Here is a 20,398-nt window from a genome sequence, read left to right as displayed (position 1 = left end):
AAGGGTTAAAAATAAAATAAACATTAAAAAAAAAACCTTTTCATTAAAATGCAAAAATAATACTTTCTGCCCTGTAGCGGGTAAATATTACGTTACAAATATGCCACTTTTACTGGGATATTGTACATTTTCTGGGCATTTCGAAAACATGCACAACTGAAAATTGACGATTTTTGATATATGACGTTGTTGAAAGGAGTGAGCGATATGTACACAAATAAAAATAGAATTGTATCCAATAACCGTGTTTAATTTTGGATATATTACCGAACAATGCAAGTAACTCACTTGAAAATTAATAGATCATCTTTTTCAAAGCCTTATTAGGGCCCAGTGGTGCAAGGGGCACTGCAAAGGATAGATGATGGTTGTTTTAGTTTGATCGCTTGTTGCATAAAAGCAAGGTGATCAATTCTTCGCTTCAAGCACCATGACAGGTGATCAGTTGATCGAATTTTGTACATCAGGCGCGTAACGTATTAGAGATGTTGTTATCTTGATCGTTACTTACTTGAAGGCAAGGTGATCACACCTCCGCTTCAGGCACCAGTCCAAGGTAATAATAAATACATATTAGAGTGTAAAATCATATTTGTTTTAAATCCATCATCCCTGGGAATCAAAACGGCCCTCCAGCGCGGTAGCTAAACACGCTTACCATTACACCACGTAGGTAGACAAAAAAAAATAATATATATATATATATATATATATATATATATATATATATATATATATATATATATATATATATATATATATATATATTTATTTATATACATATATATATATGTATATATATTTATATATATATATATATATATATATATATATATATATATATATATATATATATCATGGCAAGAGTTACACGTGTGTATAAAGTAATCACTCAAACCACGCTTTCTAAATCCCCCTATTCTTCACATAAATACACTTCCATATTCTTCTTCATCTTTGTTGAGATGTCAAAACGAAACTCTAACATACATTTAGTATTACCCTGGACCGGTACCTGAAGCGCAGTACTTATCACCTTACCTACATATAACCAACGCTCAACCTAACTTTGCACCATTTGACGCAGTTCTCTATGAACCATTTGGTGCGGAAAATAATCATTTTTAGCGCGATTAGAATGATGGTATTACAAAATATTGACAGGATTTTCTAACGTATACGGTAAATTATTACTGCATATGTTTAAAATGTCACTTAGAATTGTATCGCTACATAAGGACCATAGTCCATTTGATCTTCACATTCGTTTGAAAATGCCATAACTAGGCCAAAAAAATTGTCACAATATTAATTTTGTATGTGTTTTTGTTAATAAAATACAACTTAGTAGACTCAAAAAATCTGTGTTTGATTTAAAATTAATACATAAAGTACTACTTTCATCCTTCTTTTGCCAACTCCATGTTGACGAAAGTAGACTGAATGCAGTCGAAATGCGATCTCTTGTGCGACAAAACGATGTATGATAGATGTTCGAATAGTGAAATAAGGACGGAATGCAAAGCTGAGATAAGCATTATCGATAAAATTAAGAAAGGTGTGCTGAGATGGTTTGGACATGTAGAACGAATGAGTGAGGAAAGAACGGTAAAACAAATTTACGAGGCGAATGTATTTGGGAAAAGAAGCAGAGGAAGACCGAGAAAAACATAGCACGATCAGGTATGCCAAATACTTGAAAGTGGTCAGGTTAGGGATCGCAATAATCGGTGGGTATGTATGAGGAGATGCATGAACGTGGAAGAGGCGAAGAATGTTTGCAAGGACAAAGTGGTGTGGCGCTCTATTCTCTCTGCCTACCCCTGCGAGGAAGCGGCGTGATGGTTAGTTAGTTAGTTAGTTAGTTACATAAAGTACTTATACGGTAACACTCAATCGGCCTTGCGTGCGGTATTGTTTATTTAAATAAAATATTAAGGATATTAGGGAAACGGCTTATGAAGGAAGACGCCGTAAGCCCAGTTAATCCTTGAAACGGATATTCACATCAATACGACATTATTGGCTGGAAGACGATAGTTAACAGTTAGTACGAGGGGAACCCCACTCGCAGCTTTACCCATATAGGTAATCCAAAACATATGGGTGCTAGAACGGACCTGAGAAATACGACCAGATCGCTAAGTGTGGAGGTCCTCACCAAAACGTTACATTTCCATTATAACTGAAGAAGAACACGGAAGTCTGGGCATTTACGGGGCTGACGACTGTCATAGGCTAGTTTAAGTCGTCACTTTACACACGTGTAACGTTCACCATTATTGCCAGTATTTGTATACATTTACGTATTAAAATCACAATTTATACATATTTCGATATTTTTTTTGCAGACTCACCAAGCCACCTTGTGTGTCTTGTCGGTGGAGTTCTTTTTTAGTATATTTTTATTGTTTTTAACGATTTAACCTAATATACACACAAAAAAGAGAAAAAAGTTAAGAATATTAACATTTTACAATTATCATAAAATTAACTCTTGATCATTTACCCATTCCTTTATTTTGCCTTTGTTTCATATTTTTTTTGACCTCTTACATCCGTCGGCAACAAATTAAAAATGTTCGGAACGATATATTTATTCCCCATATTTATTGTTTAATTCTTAAGTTTTTTTCATATTATTTTTTGACATCTCATCAAAGATGAAGAAGAATATGGAAGTCTGGGCATTTACGGGGCTGACGACTGTCATAGGCTAGTTTAAGTCATCACTTTACAACACACGTGTAACGTTCACCAATTCTACCCATTACTGGCAACCACACTACTCGAATTTCGAAACGTTGATCTTGAATCAATAGAACTTCACTGGTGTGATGAAAAGAAGCTTTTTTATTGAACAGAAACTCTTTACTTAGTATGTGAGATCCGAATCCTGGATTATAATCACACACATGAGAAACGCCTTATAATTTGACCAGTTCATTTATTTACTACTACATTTTGAGTGTGTCCAAATACTTGTTCACAAAATCTGGATTATCTCCATTTATAGGAGTTATTTTCATATTATTTTTTTGACATCTCATCAAAGATGAAGAAGAGCATTGTTAGAAGTTACTTTAATTTCATGTAATTCATTAGTGAAAATTCTAGGCAAAAACACTCGCTATCTCGCTAGAGGCATGAGGTTATACGTTTCATTGATTCTAAGACACATCAAAAAGATGAAAAAGAGCTTTGTTCTTCTTCATCTTTGATGGGATGCCAAAAAATGATATGAAAATAACTCCTATAATCGGAGATAATTCAGATTTTGTGTACAAGTATTCGGACACACTCAAAATGTTGTAAAGAAATATCAATCGATTGGCAGAAGCCAACTGAGTTTTCGTTGTAGATTAACGCTAATTCAGGTAAATATTACATGTAATAAAATACAAGATTTTCTAGGAATTACAGAGCTTAGCTGTAAAACGGGCGTGAGAAATGCAAGACGGAGTGTTCCCAACCAGATTACGCAGGTTTTGGGTCTGGGTTTGTCCGACTTTTCTCTCTTTTGGACAAAATAAGGAGAACGTCTCAAAACTAGAGTCAGTCAGTAATGTGCAGAACTGTTCCCACAGTTATTTTGAATTTTCTCGGCCTTAAATTTTATGAAACTGCTAACCTAAAATCTGGCGGTTTCAAAAGTCTGCGTAATCGGAGGGTATGTATGTCTAGATGTATGGATGTGAAGGAGGCGAGGAGTGTATGTCAGGACAGAAGAGTGTGGCATTCCATCCTCTCTGCCTACCCCTGCGGGGAAACGGCGTGATGGTAGTAGTAGTAGTAATATATATATATATATATATATATATATATATATATATATATATATATATATATATATATATATATATATATATATATATATATATATATATGTATATATATATATATATATATATCGTATGTATATATATATATATATATATATATATATATATATATATATATATATATATATATATATATATATATATATATATATATTTTCGTTCGCCTCCGTAGTGTAATGGTCAGCATTCTCGCCTACCGTTCTGGAGGTCCCGGGTTCGATTCCCTGGGGGGTTTAATAAATATAAGTGATTTTTTCACTCTAATATTTATTCAATATTACACTGGACTGGTACCCGAAGTGGAGGGCTGATCACCTTTCCTTCATGTGTAGTCGATCGAGATAACACTGCGTTTATATGAAGCAGTGCCCTATGAACCATTGGGGTGCGGTAAGGGATTTATTATTATTATATAAATATATATATATATATATATATATATATATATATATATATATATATATATATATATATATATATTATATATATATATATATATATATATATATATATATATATATATATATATATATATATATATATATATATATATATATATATTTACATTTCCTTACAGTAAACAAAACATTTATTTTTAAATTCTTTCAGACTCTTCAGTCTTCATACATTCATTTTTAACCCTTATACATTAAAAAAATTAGCGTCTCTGTTTTTTTTTACAATAGCAGTGTTTTTGTTTCCTTATTTCTAGTAATATGTTCATTACAATTTTTATTTAAAACTATTTTATCCTTAAAATATTTTGGTAATTTATCGTTAAAAAAATTGTGTATAGATAAAGATCAGCATATTAAATTTTAGTCTCTATTTTATAGATAACCAGTTTAGTTCTTCTCTCATTTTTTCATTCAAACTGCATTCAGTCTACTTTCTTCCTTATTTTCTTCCATGCTTCACATCCATTCGTTAGTACTCCGTTGTGTACTGCCAGTTTAGCTTCCGCTGTTAGATTTTCATTTGCTACACCTGATTTTTAGTGCACCATTTACTATGTTCCCAGCATTCACGATACAAGAGAAGTTTAACAGTAAATATGACATTAATAATACATACTTAGTTTACCTATGCCCTGATTTGTTATAGTTAGTTTACGTCAACAATGCGACATTTTAAAGGAGTCGAAGTAGTACTACCAGAATTTCACTGTTCACTGCCAGAAGGTATAATATATACATGTAAAAAAACTAACTACTAACTAACCATCACGACGCTTCCCCGCAGGGGTAGGCAGAGAGAATCGAACGCGACACTATTCCGTATTTACAATCATTCTTCGCCTCTTCTACATTCATGCATCTCATACATACCCGACGATTATTGCGACTCCTGACCCGGCCGCTTTCAAGTATTTGACATACCTGATTGCGCCAAGTTTTCCTCGGTCTTCCTCTGCTTCTTTTTCCAACTACATTCGCCTCATAAATTTGTTTAACCGTATATATATATATATATATATATACATATATATATATATATACATATATATATATATATATATATATATATATATATATATATATATATATATATATATATATATATATATATATATATATATATATATATATATATATATATATATATATATATATATATATATATATATGAATATATATATTTGTATATAAAGGGTCCGCCAAATAACTTTTTTTTTTTGAAAATGCTATAAAAAAAAAACTAACTAGCTTCGGCTGTGTGGCACGTAGCGCCGTCCTGTTGAAACCAAATGTTGCCAATATCCTCCTCTTCAATTTTTGTGAACAAAAATCCGTTCAACATGGCCCGATAACGATCGCCATTGACTGTAACGGCCACTCCTTGCCCATTTTCAAAGAAAAATGGCCCAATTATGCCTCTGGACCAAAATCCGCACCAAACAGTGACTCGTTTTGGGTGTACCGGCTTTTCAATGTATGCGTGCGGGTTTTCTGTGCCCCAAATACGACAATTTTGCTTGTTTACATACCCGCCAAGATCAAAATGAGCTTCATCCGAAAAGATGATTTTTTTGGCAAAATCGGCATCTTCTGTAAGTCGATCGCAGGCCCACTCAGCGAAGCGAAAACGCATTGGATGGTCAGTTGGCTTCAACTCCTGAACCAATTGGACTTTGTATGGCGTCATACCAAGGTCTTTATGCAAAATTCGTCTCAATGATGTCTCCGAAATGTTCAATTGTTGAGAACGACGGTGAATTGATGTTGATGGCGCTTCACGCACACTTTCTGCCACAACATCGATATTCTCGGGTGTACGCACTGTTTTTGGCTTTTCACGCTTTGGTTTATCGATGAGGATGCCAGTTTCTTTCACTTTTTTCACAAGATAACGAACATACGGAGCTGACGGTGCTTCTCTTCTTCCAAAAACCGTACGCAATTTTCGCACACATTCTGCAACATTACCATGATTTTCAAAGTAATGTCGCAATATTTTCCAGCGTTGTTCAAGCGTATACACAACCATATTCGCTCAGCGGAAGGATAAAACTAATTATCTGTCAAATCAGACATGAGCTAAGTGTTACCATTCACGAAATAAGCACTAGTTGAAAAAAAAAACTTTAGATGGCGGACCCTATATATATATATATATATATATATATATATATATATATATATATATATATATATATATATATATATATATATATAATATATATATATATATATATATATATATATATATATATATATATAATATGTATATATATATATAAATAAATATATATATATTTATATATATATATATATATATATATATATATATATATATATATATATATATATATATATATATATACACACACAAATATATCTTCTTCCAACCCTTCGCCGCACCCAATGGTGCATAGGGCACTGTATCGTTTTGATTAAGTGTTCTAGATCTTAAGCACATGAAGGAAAGGTGATCAGCCCTCCGCTTCTGGTACCAGTCCAGGGTAATATTGAATAAATATTAGAATGAAAAAGTCACCCATATTTATTTCGAAATAATTATTCGGGAAATCGAACCCGAGTTTAATGTAAGTCTTCATGTAAGTAACAATAAAGATAACACTGCGTCAATTGTGTTGGGTTGTGGTCCCGTGATTAGTGTCGCAGACTCTTGAGTCAGAGTTTCTCGGTTCGAACCCACTCCACCACAATTTGATACCTATTTCCAATAATGAGCCGCTCAGGCTCACAGAAATAGTATGAAATAGAAGTATTTTTGTAAATGATAAAATCACAAATACTTCTCTTTAATATGTAAAAATACGATATAGTGCCTTATGCATCATTGGGTGCGAATAATAAGGGTTAGAAGACTTTTACTTTACTTTGATTTAATTTACTTTGAAAAAAAAATGTAAAACGAACTCTATTTCACAAGTATCTATTTGAAATGTTTTGTTTATTTACCAAATATTATGTATTATTTAAATATGTATTTTGTAAAAAAAAAATCAATAAAAAAAGACTGCAAGTTTAGCTTTCGCTGATAGATTTGTGAATGTACGCCAGATATAGCTACCATTTTTGTGAGGATTCCATCTCCAGTACGGGTGGTATAAAACTCTGTTAGTCTTCCTTAATCCGGGCAAAATTTTATGTCATTTTAATCCTACAATCCTCCCTACACGGGTTCGGAAACGCGGGAGCCATTTGTCTTATGCGAACAAGATGTCACGATGCTTTGGGTGGGTGAAGGATGTCGCACGTCACGACCCTTGAACCTCATAAAAAATGTCATAAAAAATGGAAGAAATGTAAAATATAACTAACTAACCATCACAGCGCTTCCGCAGGGGTAGACAGAGAATATAACGCCACACAACTCTGTGTTTGCGAATATTCTTCGCCCCTTTCACATTCGTTTATCTCTTCACATATGCCCGCCGATTATTGCGACTCGATTAGATATATTGTCATCATGTCAAGTACCTACTACATTTTTTAAAATTTTGTATTATTTTCGGCTTCAAATTACTTTACTTTTTAGTAAAATTTAATAAAAATATATTACATTTATATTTATTTAATATTACCCTGGACTGGTTCCTGAAGCGCAAGAGTGATCACCTTGCCCTTCATGTAAGTAATGATCAAGATAACACTGCGTCAATTTGATGCAGTGCCCTATGCACCATTGGGTGCAGATAAGGGTTATAATAAAAAATATAAAAAAATCAAACTTGTTTTTGGCTTTGAATTACTTTACTTTTTAGTAATGTTTATTGAAAATAATTTTTGGATTTAAATTATGTGTTACTTGTACAATTTTTTTAGTTATGTTCATTACGTTTTTAATGTCGGGTTGTGGTCCCGTGGTTAGTGTCGCGGACTCTTATGTCAGAGTTTCTCGGTTCGAACCCACAGGCTCATAGAGATAGTGTGAAATTGAAATATTTGTGTAAATAATAAAAACACAAATATTTCTCTTTTGAAAAAAAAATTAAATAAATTTAAACATGTAATGTTTATTTAAAATTAAACTTTTATCTGCTTTAAAGTATTATGTTTTATAGTCATGTTTATGTTAAATTTAAACTTATTTTTTCATTTTTTATTATTTCTTTCTTAAGTTAGCTTTTATTACAACTAATATAAACTCTTATTTACACTTAATTTACATCATCTATATATATATATATATATATATATATACACATCTCCTTACAGTAAACAAAACATTTATTATTAAATTCTTTCAGACTCTTTTCATACTTCATACATTCAGGCATCTCATCATACATCTTCAAACTCTTATATTAAACATATTCGCAACTCGGTTTTATTCAACAATGGCAGTCTTATTTTATCCTTATTTCTACCGCCTTATTTCTTATTTTTTGGTATAAATTACATTTTTTTAGACATATTTATTCAAAATTTAAAAAGAATAGGCGTTAAATTACTATGCTTTTTAGTGATAATTTTCTTCCAATATTTAAACTCAGTCTGGTTATTAAATTATTACTTTTTTAGTAAAGTTTTTTTAATTAAAACTCGTCCTAAGATTTAAATTAAATTAAATTAAATCATTGTATGACAGAATTAAAAACGACGATATAAGAAAGGAATGTAAGGCTGAACGAGGAATAATTGAAAAGATTAGGAAGAGTTCTTTGCGGTGGTATGGACATGTGCTTGCTCTAAATTAATACATTTTATATAAACAATATCGTTGGACCACCACCGCCCATAATTTGAAAAACAGGTCACTCAAAGCGATCAAAAAATTCACCCCCTGCTGTACACCATTCACACAGGTAAAAAAAAACTATCACTTTTCCCCTGTGCAAAGCTTCTCAAAGGCGGAAAGACCATAAATTCAGGAAATCCGAAACAGATGCTCCCACGGTCGGCGGATATTTGGGAAATAACCAAAGTTCTGCAATAAAACAAAACGCACGCGCTGAAACGGTAATCGCGATCGGACGTGGAACCGGACAAAGGGAAGGTGTGGACGTTCCCTAAACGCTCATAAACACCTTCATTATGGACCAAGCCTTAATCCCCGTGAAACACCCGTAGGTAGGTACTATGGGACAACCTACAACACCAATAAATACCTCACAAGAGTAATACAGGTAATTACGCTAAGCTAGTTTTCTCACGGTTTTGAGATAGCAAGTATTTTGGAAGTAGGTACCTATTTATTGTAACTGCAGATAGTTGATAGAATTCCATATTGAATTGTTGAGTAATTTACCCACAATTAAACAAGGTTATTGGATGGAATTCAACATTTATTTATGTATATGTTAAAACGTGGCGCGTTTCGTCTTATTAAGACGTCCGGTGTTGATAATGTCAGTATGTATTAACATATATATACATAACTAAATGTAGAATTCAATCCAATAAACCTTGTTTAATTTCGGGTATAATCCCTTACAGTGGGTACCTAGTTTAACCAGTCTGCCTCCGTAGTGTAATGGTCAGCGCGCTCGGCTATCGTCCCAAAACTCCGGGGGAAAGTTTTTTAAAAACATTTTTAACATCTCAACATAGATGAAGAAGATTATGGAAGTCTGGGCATTTACAGGGCTTACGACCGTCATAGGCTTGGTTAAGTGATCACTTTACACACGAGTAACATTCACCAATTCTACCCATGATTGACAAACTACCCTACTAATTTGTTTGTAACTCCTAGATATATTGAGGTGTGAGTTCACAACAGCCATCTATGTTGGAATAGGTTGGAATGGAATAGACAAAATCACATGTAGGCACTATGTCACGAGTTTGATCAATATATCTAGGAGTTCGTGTCGGAGGAGTCCGAAAATTTGAGTAGCGTTGCTGTCAAAAATAACTCATAATCCAGATTTCTGAATAAGTATTTGGATACACTCAAAATGTAACAAAAAAGTTTCTTAGGTGGTTGTCAATCATGTCATCATCATCATAGAATCTGAATATTAAACGTATACAATGTGATCACTTAAACCCGCCTATGAAAGGTAGTACGCGCTGTAAATACTATTTTTCCTATTATTTTTTGACATCTCATCAAAGATGAAGAAGTCTGGGCATTTACGGGGCTGACGACCGTCATAGGCTGGTTTAAGTGATCACTTTACACACGTGTAACATTCACCAATTCTACCCATTATTGACAACCACACTACTCAAATTCTTGGAAGTTCTAAATATATGAACCAATTTTGAAACATTATTCTTGAATCACTAGAACTTCACTAGAGACATCTATTGGTGAGGTGAAAAGAAGCTTTTTATTGAGCAGAAACTCTTATATTAGTATGTGAGGTCTGAATCCTGGATTATAATCACACACATGAGAAACGCCAGAAAACATCATTTTCAATTTTATCATTTAACCTTATAATTTGACCAGATAATTTATTTGCAACATTTTGAATGTGTCCAAATACTTGTTCACAAATCTGGATTATCTCCAACTACAGGATTATTTTTCATATGATTTTTTTGACATCTCATCAAATACGAATAAGAATAGTCTTCTTCATCTTCGATGGGATATGAAACAAAGCACAAATCAACACAAATATCGTAACTTCCTTTCATTGACTGGTTAAAAAAGTGATCACTTAAACCAGCCAATGGAAGGAAGTAAGCCTGTAAATACCTAGACTTCCAAATGCTTCTTCATCTCTATTGAGATATCTATACATATCCGGTCCATCGTCATGGAAAATCAGATGACCACCATTTTGGCATGAGTAATTTATAAGTACATTTTCAAAGTGACACAGATAATCGACTAATCGTCCATAGATTGTATTTTTGCTGGGTAGAAAACGGTGCTTTATTTACGAACGTTTTTTTTTGCTTCTGATTTTCCAAATGCGTTCTTTATTCATAATTTGAATGCTCATTTTAGAGTAGGCCATTGAGCATAATTCAACAGATCCCAGAGCAAATATGAGGGACAACAAAACATCCAATTTATGCGAAGGCACGCGCCGCTCTCAATGGTAGGTAGGTACCCACTGCCTCCAAGCTACTGTGTGTAATAACTCACTGGCAGCACTATAAGCCTATCCACTGAATACTAGATTTTTTAACATAAATACCATATCGCTCTACATTTCATGTGATTATAATCCAGGATTCGGACCTCACATACTTAAAATTCAAAGAGTTTCTGCTCAATAAAAAGCTTCTTTCATTTCACCAATAGATGTATCTAGTAAAATTCTAGCGATTCAAGTACAATGTTTCGAAAATAGATTTTATGTATATATATATATATATATATATATATATATATATATATATATATATATATATATATATATATATATATATATATATATATATATATATATATATATATATATATATATATATATATATATATATATATATATATATATATATATATATATATATATATATATATATATATATATATATATATATATGTGTATATATCCAAGAATTTGAGCAGTGTGGTTGTCAATCATGGGTAGAATTGGTTAGTGTTATACGTGTGTAAAACGATCCTTCCATATTCTTCTTCATCTATATTGAGGTGTCAAAAAATTATATCGCTCATTTGGTGCAACAATGGCGTAATTACACTTTTAGAAATATCACAGGAGATGCCATTCAGACGTTGTAGCAACAGAAATGGCGACATTTTACTCAATTCTACAATGCCACTAGCGTAATCTCGCAGCATTTCACCACAAAATCAATTCTGTCCATGTTTCTCCCCATGTAAATAGTAATTCCGCACATTTTATATAGTTTTGGAGGTCCCGGGTTCTATTCCCAGGGGAGGGTCAAATAAATGTAAGTGATTTTTTCACTCTAATATTTATTCAATGTTATCCTGGACAAGTACTTGAAGCGGAGGGCTAATCACCTTTCCTTCATGTGTTAACGATCAAGATAACACTGCGTTTATATGATGCAGTGCCCTATGCACCATTGGAGTGCTGATAAGGGTTCGAATGAATGAAATGTGCTCACGGCACGGGAAAACTCAGTGAGGGCGCATTATTGTAATATTTAAGCAGGTAAATAAATAAATTTATAATACAAATTAATTCGCCAGCACGGAATGCAAAATCACTCGCATCCGAAAGTCCTTTGAACCATCCACCCTTTTGTATCATTTTATACACAATGTGCGATGTAAAGTTTTCATGTTTTGAGACACTAACCTACCCGCATTAGGCCCGAGCTCAGTGACAGTTTGTTGTTTTTCCCGCCACGAACGTGCGCCATAGAAAAAGCGCAATGATAGATTGGTGTCGTACGTGAGTTCGTGACGTTCTCACCTTTGCTGTTTACACGGGCACCGAAGGATAATAAATACGCGGCTCCTGTGAACGCCAAAGTACCTACCCTACATACCTTTATAAAAATACCATTAATACTCTACTATAACGCTGTTTTCTAAAGGGGTAGGCAGAGAGAATTAATATTTTAATTTATAAATCAAACACAGATTTTTTAAGTTTACTAAGTTGTGTTTTATTTAAAAAAAAACACATTATTTCGCCTAGTTATGGCATTTTCAAAAGATGCCATAACTAGGCGTAACAATTGTCACAATATAAATTTTTATGTGTTTTTTTAACAATTAAATACAATTTAGTAGACTCAAAAAATCTGTGTTTGATAATAAGCGTCCGCCTCCGTAGTGTAATGGTCAGCACGCTCGGCTGCCTTTCTGGAGGTCCCGGGATCGATTCCCAGGGGGGTAAAATAAATATAAGTGATTTTGATTTTTTCACTCAAATATTTATTCAATATTACCCTGGACTGGTACCTGAAGCGGAGGGCTGATCACCTTTCCTTCATGTGTTTACGATCAAGATAACACGTTTATGTGCGGATAAGGGTTTGAATGATAATTAACCCATAAATTAAAATGGAGTTCTACAGTTTAAACGCCAAATCAATAAATATATAGAAAATATTTTTTTAAATGGGAGTTTCATTAATTTTTTTACATGGTTAAACATAAAAATAATCTGAAGTGTAGTTTTAGCATTTGTTTTTTTGACAACTCAACATATATGAAGAAGAATATGGAAGTCTGGGCATTCACGGGGCTTACGACAGTCATTGGCTGGTTTAAACCAGCCTATGAAGGTCGTAAGCCCCGTAAATGGCCAGACTCCCATATTCTTCTTCATCTTTGTTGAGATGTCAACAAATAGTATAAAAAACAAACTCTTATTTGGAGTTAATCCGGATTTGTGAACAAGTATTTGGACACACTCAAAATATTACACGCATTAGTCACATACGAGTATATAATATTCCCGATGAGTAATTTCCATTACTCATTTTTGGACATGGGATTAAGGTTAACGAGACTGAAAAACATATAAGAAAGTAAAAAACATATAAAAAGAAGGCAAAATATGGTAAATGATATATTATTATACGACATCATCAGACTGGTGGGAGGCTATACAAATTGTTATGTTATACATAAAACAAGGCAGGAGTTGATAACCATGATTTGATATAATTATTTTTAATTTAATTTTTATATATAACATAACAATTTGTGTAGCCTCCCACCAGTCTGATGATGTCGGCGAAACCCGGTCGCTGGTCAAATAAAAAAAGTGGAAAAGCTAAAAATATTGGTTTTGATCTAATGATATATTAAAAATGCAATTCCATCACGAAGTGTCAGTGGATAATATAAATCTATTAAAAAATGGGTAAATGATCAAGAGTTAATTCTATGAAAATTGTAAAATAGTTTATATTCTTTATTTTCTCTCTCTTTTTTGTGTGTACCTAATAATAAAATAAATAAAACCCTTATCCGCACCCCAATGGTGCATAGGGCACTGCGTCATATAAACGCAGTGTTATCTTGATTGTTTACACATAAAGGAAAGGTGATCAGCCCTCCGCTTCAGATACCAGTCCAGGGTAATCTTGAATAAATATGACAGTGAAAAAATCACTTATATTTATTTTACCCCCCTTGGGAATCGAACCCGGGACCTCCAGATATTACCTATATTAGGTTAAAATTAAAATAAAAATGTGTAAAAAGAACTCCACCGACAAGACACACAAGGTGGCTTGGTGGGTCTCTGCAAATTTTTTTTTAAATATGTATGTTTATAATTGTTCTTTAAATAAATGTTTAAAATTTATGTAAATAAATAATAAAAAAAAAACAATAAAGAAAACACAGGAAAAAAGTAATAGGCAGAGAATATAGAACGCCACACCACTATGTCTTAGCAAACATTCTTCACCTCTTTCATTCATACATTCATGCATCTACTCTCCTCATACCCGCTGATTATTGGGAAATCATGCCAAGGGTTTCTCGGTCTTCCTCAGCTCTTTTTTCCCACTACATTAGCTTCATAAATATGTTTTACCGTTCTTTCCTCGCTCATTCGTTCCGCATGTCCAAACCATCTCGACACACCTTACTTAACTTTATCGATAATGCTTATCGCTGCAACTCAGTTGCATTAATGGGATATGCAAGTATAACATTAGTAGCCTTTGTTCGCCTGTGATTGTACATAAATAAACTTTGTACTGAAATGTCGCATTGTTGACGATAATTAGCTATGACGAATCTGAATATAGGTGACTCAAATACAAAGTATTATTATTTTTTAAATATTATTTTTTAACGTCTCATCAAAGATGAAGAAGAATATGGAAGTCTAGGCATTTACGGGGCTGACGACCGTCATAGGCTGGTTTAAGTGATCACTTTACACACGTGTAACATTCACCAATTCTACCCATTATTGACAACCACACTATTCAAATTCTTGGAAGTTCTATATATATGAAACAATTTAGGAACCTTGTTCTTGAATCACTAGAACTTCACTAGACATCTATTAGTGAGATGTAAAGAAGCTTTTTATTAAGCAGAAACTCTTATATTAGTATGTGAGGTCCGAATCCTGGATTATAATCACACACATCGCTCACTCCTTTCAAGAACGTCATAAATCAAAAATCGTCAATTTTCAGTTGTGTATGTTTTCAGAATGCCCAGAAAATGTACTATATCCCAGCAAAAGTGGCATATTTTTAACTTAATATTTACCCGCTACAGGGCAGAAAGTGATGTTTTTGCATTTTGAAGAAAATGTATTGTTTAATTAATTTTTTAAATAAACTAAATATTTTTCAAATGGAGAAAAAACCTTCAGGTTTTACCTCAAAAGATCTGTTGCGCAGTAAAAAGTTTAATAAGTGGCTTGATATTTATTTTTAATACATTGCATTATATCTTTTAACTTTCAAAACGTTCTCCTGAAAAATCAAGTTTTTTGATTTATGACGTTCTTGAAAGGAGTGAGCGACATGAGAAACGCCAGACACACAGTATTTGGACACACTCAAAATATTGTATACAAAGTATTATTTGAGTATTGTCCGCCTTCGTTGTGTATTGGTCAGCGTGTTTAGCTACCGTGCTAAAGGTCCCGGGTTCAATTCCCAGGGGGGGGGGTGAAAATAAACATTAGTGATTTCACACTGTAATATTTATTTAATATTTACCCTGGACTGGTTCCTGAAGCGCAAGAGTGATCACCTTGCCTTCATGTAAGTAATGATCAAGATAAAACTGCGTCAATTTGATGCAGTGCCCTATGCATCATTGGGTGCGGATAAGGGTTATAAGTAAGTATAACATGTTGAGTGTGTTCACAAATCTGGATTATCTCCAATTATATTTTTCATATTAGGAGTTATTTTTCATATTATTTTTGACACCTCAACATATGTAGATGAAAAAGAATATGGAAGTCTGGGCATTTACGGGGCTTACGACTGTCAGAGGCTGGTTTAAGTGATCACTTTACACACGTGTAACATTCACCAATTCTACCCATTATTGACAACCACACTAATGTCAGGGAAGCATGGAGTTGGTAAAAGAAGGATGAAAGTAGACTGAATGCAGTCGGAATGCGATCTCTCAGTGCGGCAAAACCATGTATGGTAGATGTTTCAGCGATGACATAAGAAAAGGGTGCAAGGCTGAGATAAGCATCATCCAGCAAATTGAGAAAGGTGTGTTGAGATGGTTTGTGTTTGTGAAGAAAGAACGGTAAAACAAATTTATGAGATGAATTCGACTACTATATTTAGTTGGAAATATATGGATGGAGAGGAAGACCTAGGCAAACTTGGCTAAATGCGTTCTCTCTGACGAATGTGCGACAAAACGTTGTATGATAGATGTTCGGATGGTAATTAATGACAGAATGCAAGGCGGAGATAAGTATTAGCGATGAAATGAAGAAAGGTGTGTTAAGATGGTTTGGGACAAAGGAGAGTTAAACAAATATCTGTGACGTATGTATTTGGCAATAGAAGCAGAATAACACCACGAAAAACTTAGCATGATCAAGCATATCAAATACTTGAGCGTGATCATGTCAGGAGTCGTCATAATCTGCGGGTATGAGGAGATGCATGTGTGTAGAAGAGGCGATTAATGGATTTGACTGAACTGAGTGGTGTGGCGTTCTATTCACTTTACCTGCCCTCACGGGATGGTCAGTCTTTTAGATAGCCATTTGAAACCGCCAAAGTATGTAGGCTTACATATCTTTACAGAGTATGTAACACCTCTCTTTTCCCCATCGAAAAACAAAGCATAGGTATAAAAAAATTGTAATAACTTACATTCCATCCTATGCGTAAATGATTCACTATATATTTTTTTTTATGAAAAGCACTTTATATATTGTAATTTTTTGTAGTTTTAAAACAAGTTTTTTAACCCACAATTTAAACAAAAACGTATATATTACACACCAAAGGCAGGGCTTTTTTATAAACAAAAAAGGTTCCCGAACTCACTTCTTGTCAAGCTTTTTACAAAAAAAAACTAATTCATTACAATACCATAATTTATAATTTTAACAAATAATATAAATATAGATTGTAATTACGTAAGCACAAACATTGTTTCGTCTATATTTTAAAATTATTTTAAAAAAAGAGGAATATTTGTGTTTTTATTATTTACACAAATATTTCAATTTCATGCTATTTCTGTGAGTCTAAGCGGCTCACTATTAGAAATAGGTATCAAATTGTGGTAGAGTGGGTTCGAACCGTGATACCCTGACAGAGTATATATATATATATATATATATATATATATATATATATATATATATATATATATATATATATATATATATATATATATATATATATATATATATATATATATATATATATATATATATATATATATATATTCACCGCGTTACATGGAAAAAAAACCCTGCACAAAGGTATTATAAAAACAAAACTAAAATACAACAATGGTATGCTGTTTGCAAAGAGATGGCCTGAAGTATACTGAAAAATAACCATGAAATATAATACATTTAAAATAAAGTTGCATAAGGAAATAAATCATCTATACCAGGAGCTGTGGTCAGCAAAAGAGAATAATTTTCCCGTAAAATACTATCGTTTTGCAGCAATAAAACGCTACATTTGCTGTATTGTATAATAAACAATAATTAGCGAGGCATTGTTTGCTGTTTATTATCAAAAACACGTTTGCGGAAGTGATTGATCTTTGTTCTTGACGTCTGTCAAGGTGCGTTATATAAACGTTGATAACGATTGTTCTAAAATCAGTCAATGTCGTCACTTCACCGCTGTTGACAATTTTAGACGTTGGTATCGCGTGTGTTTGACATTTTCAATGATGATCACTTTTAAACCCAGTTTAAAACAAAGTTACATTTTAATTATAAAATTTATAAATGGGAGATTTCGATCCCCCTCTTTCAGCCGGCTAGGTTAAACAAAATGAGAGTAAAGCCGCTTGTCCACTACCCGGAATTTGACCGTCCGGCAGTTCGGTTTTAAAAAATGAAAGCGACTACGACAGTTTAGCGTGATCGAATTTACGCGCAACGTTTTCGCGCACCGATCAAGAGCTCCGATCCGAAGAAAGATGGACAAAAGCACAAGCCAATCGTCGTTTTAAAACGCTAACTGACCTGTCAGACAGTAAAATTCCGTGTGATTTCGTGTAGTGGACAAACGCACTAAGACAATAGGTATATTTTCATCTAATACCTACAGGTAATTGTCGTTTTACACCGGGGTTCTGATCCGAGAAACTCCGGCGCAAAAAAATATCGCCGTAAAATGAACACAATTAAAATGATATTATTTTTTTGACATCTCTACTTAGATGAAGAAGAATATGTACCATTTTACCCATGATTGACAGCCAAAGTACCTACCTACCTACCCAAATTTTTGGGACTGTTATACATTGTATAATTGACAAGTTCTTTCATATGTGAGTTCTCGGCAACATCTATGGTCGAATTGAGTAAGTTTTCCATTTATGGAGACCTTTATTTAAATTATTCTTTTATAATTTCTATACATACTGACCCCTGACGCCTGAAAACATGATTTTTTTTAAATATAAAGCTTTTAATTTGATCAGTTATTTTAAATACTTGTTTATGAATTTAGATTATCTCCAATTATGGGATTTTTTTTCAAATTTGTAAATGTTACACGTGTGTAAAGTGATCACTTAAACCAGCGTATGACGGTCGTCAGCCCCGTAAATGCCCAGACTTCTATATTCTTCTTCATCTTTGATGAGATGTTAAAAAATATTACGCACAATAGATACAATAACAATAACAGTAGAAAGAATACAATATAAAATATAATAAAATATATACAGTACAATATTAAAGAATTACATCTCAGACAGAATATATGTTGACCCTTTGATTTATCAATAAATCACCCTTTTCGATCTTGCATAGGTGTCGTTTATACCCTTGAAAAACCCTAACCTGTATTTTCGCAATTTCAACGGTAGGTACTTATAATCGAAGACACAATAATAAAATATAAATTCAATATCGATTGATCTTCATATGAAAACCCCTAAGGGTATGTGGACAATCTTCAGTTGACAATGAATCCGTTTCTGACCCACATCATGTAAATGATTCGCAAAGAATGCCCCATCTCTAATCTATCAATCTCTGAAATAGTGATGTGCCGGGTCTGTCGATTATGTCAACAGTTCGTCACTTATCTTCGATCTAAAAAGGGGACAATGTCAAAAGAAATTGCTGTTTATTGATCACAAGTGTGTTTAGCCGACTTTGTCCGTTATTTGAATACGCGATTTTCAATTTTAACCGTTTTAAAGTTGATTTTTTTCTCATATGTATGCTAAAATTTATGGAAGATAGAGAAAACAGAACGCTACACGCTACACTCTTTCTTTGCGAACGATCTTCGCCTCTTTCACCTTCATGCATAGGACCACCTATTTGAAATACTTAATCATGTTTAGTTAGCAAATTCCTCGTCTCTTCTACATTCGCCTCATAAATTTGAACATTTATCATATAGCGTTTTGCCGCATGTCTGAGAGAACGCATTTTGCCAAGTTTTTCTTGTTCTTCCTCTCCATCTACTTCCAACTAAATATAATTGTATTTGTAGGGTAAATGTAGTTTTTCCAATTACATGTAGTAGACGAATGCGTCTTATAATTCTGTTTTGCCGTTCTTTCCTCGCTCACTCGTTCCACATGCCCAAACCATCTCAACACACCCATCTTAATTAAGCATGTTCACAAGGGATGGAAATATTAGTAATAATATAGAAAGGAGAGTGAACACTGGGAACAGAGTGAATGGTGCACTGAAATTAGTTTTGACAAATATGATGGTGTTTAAATAAAGATCGATTCCCCTATTGTTCCCATCCTGTTGCAAGTAGGTACTCTTCCTGTAAAGGAATACCTACCCGGATATATCCAAAGAAAAGGCCATTGTCGTTGAATCTGATACATAAGGGTTGCTTTTGATAAAATTGAAAACAAACAAAATTACTTCCCCTCCCCTTGTCAGTGGCTGATCTTATGGTCATCATATTTACATGCTGACATCTCAACATAGATGAAGAAACAAAAGTAAGCCCAGTGTGTAAAATAATGCGGTAGTGTTAAAAAATAATAATAATAAATCGTTAAAGTTAAATCGTTAAACTGGCAAAGGAAGGATGAAAGCA

The 20,398-nt window shown here is 33.2% G+C and overlaps 1 protein-coding gene across 1 annotated transcript in view; it reads right to left on the bottom strand.

Annotated features, from left to right (window-relative positions):
• sim (bHLH transcription factor single-minded) overlaps window positions 1-20,398 on the bottom strand; it is a 58,803-nt gene that overhangs the window by 36,990 nt on the left and 1,415 nt on the right. The gene's annotated exons all lie outside the window — the stretch shown is intronic.

Source organism: Brachycentrus maculatus, unplaced genomic scaffold (genome assembly GCF_059751285.1).
Source record: "Brachycentrus maculatus isolate JH-2025_06_01 unplaced genomic scaffold, ASM5975128v1 h1tg000130l, whole genome shotgun sequence".
Taxonomy (NCBI): Eukaryota; Metazoa; Arthropoda; class Insecta; order Trichoptera; family Brachycentridae; genus Brachycentrus; species Brachycentrus maculatus.
The sequence above is the reverse complement of the archived record's forward strand: the minus strand, read 5'-3'. Positions and strand labels throughout refer to the sequence as shown.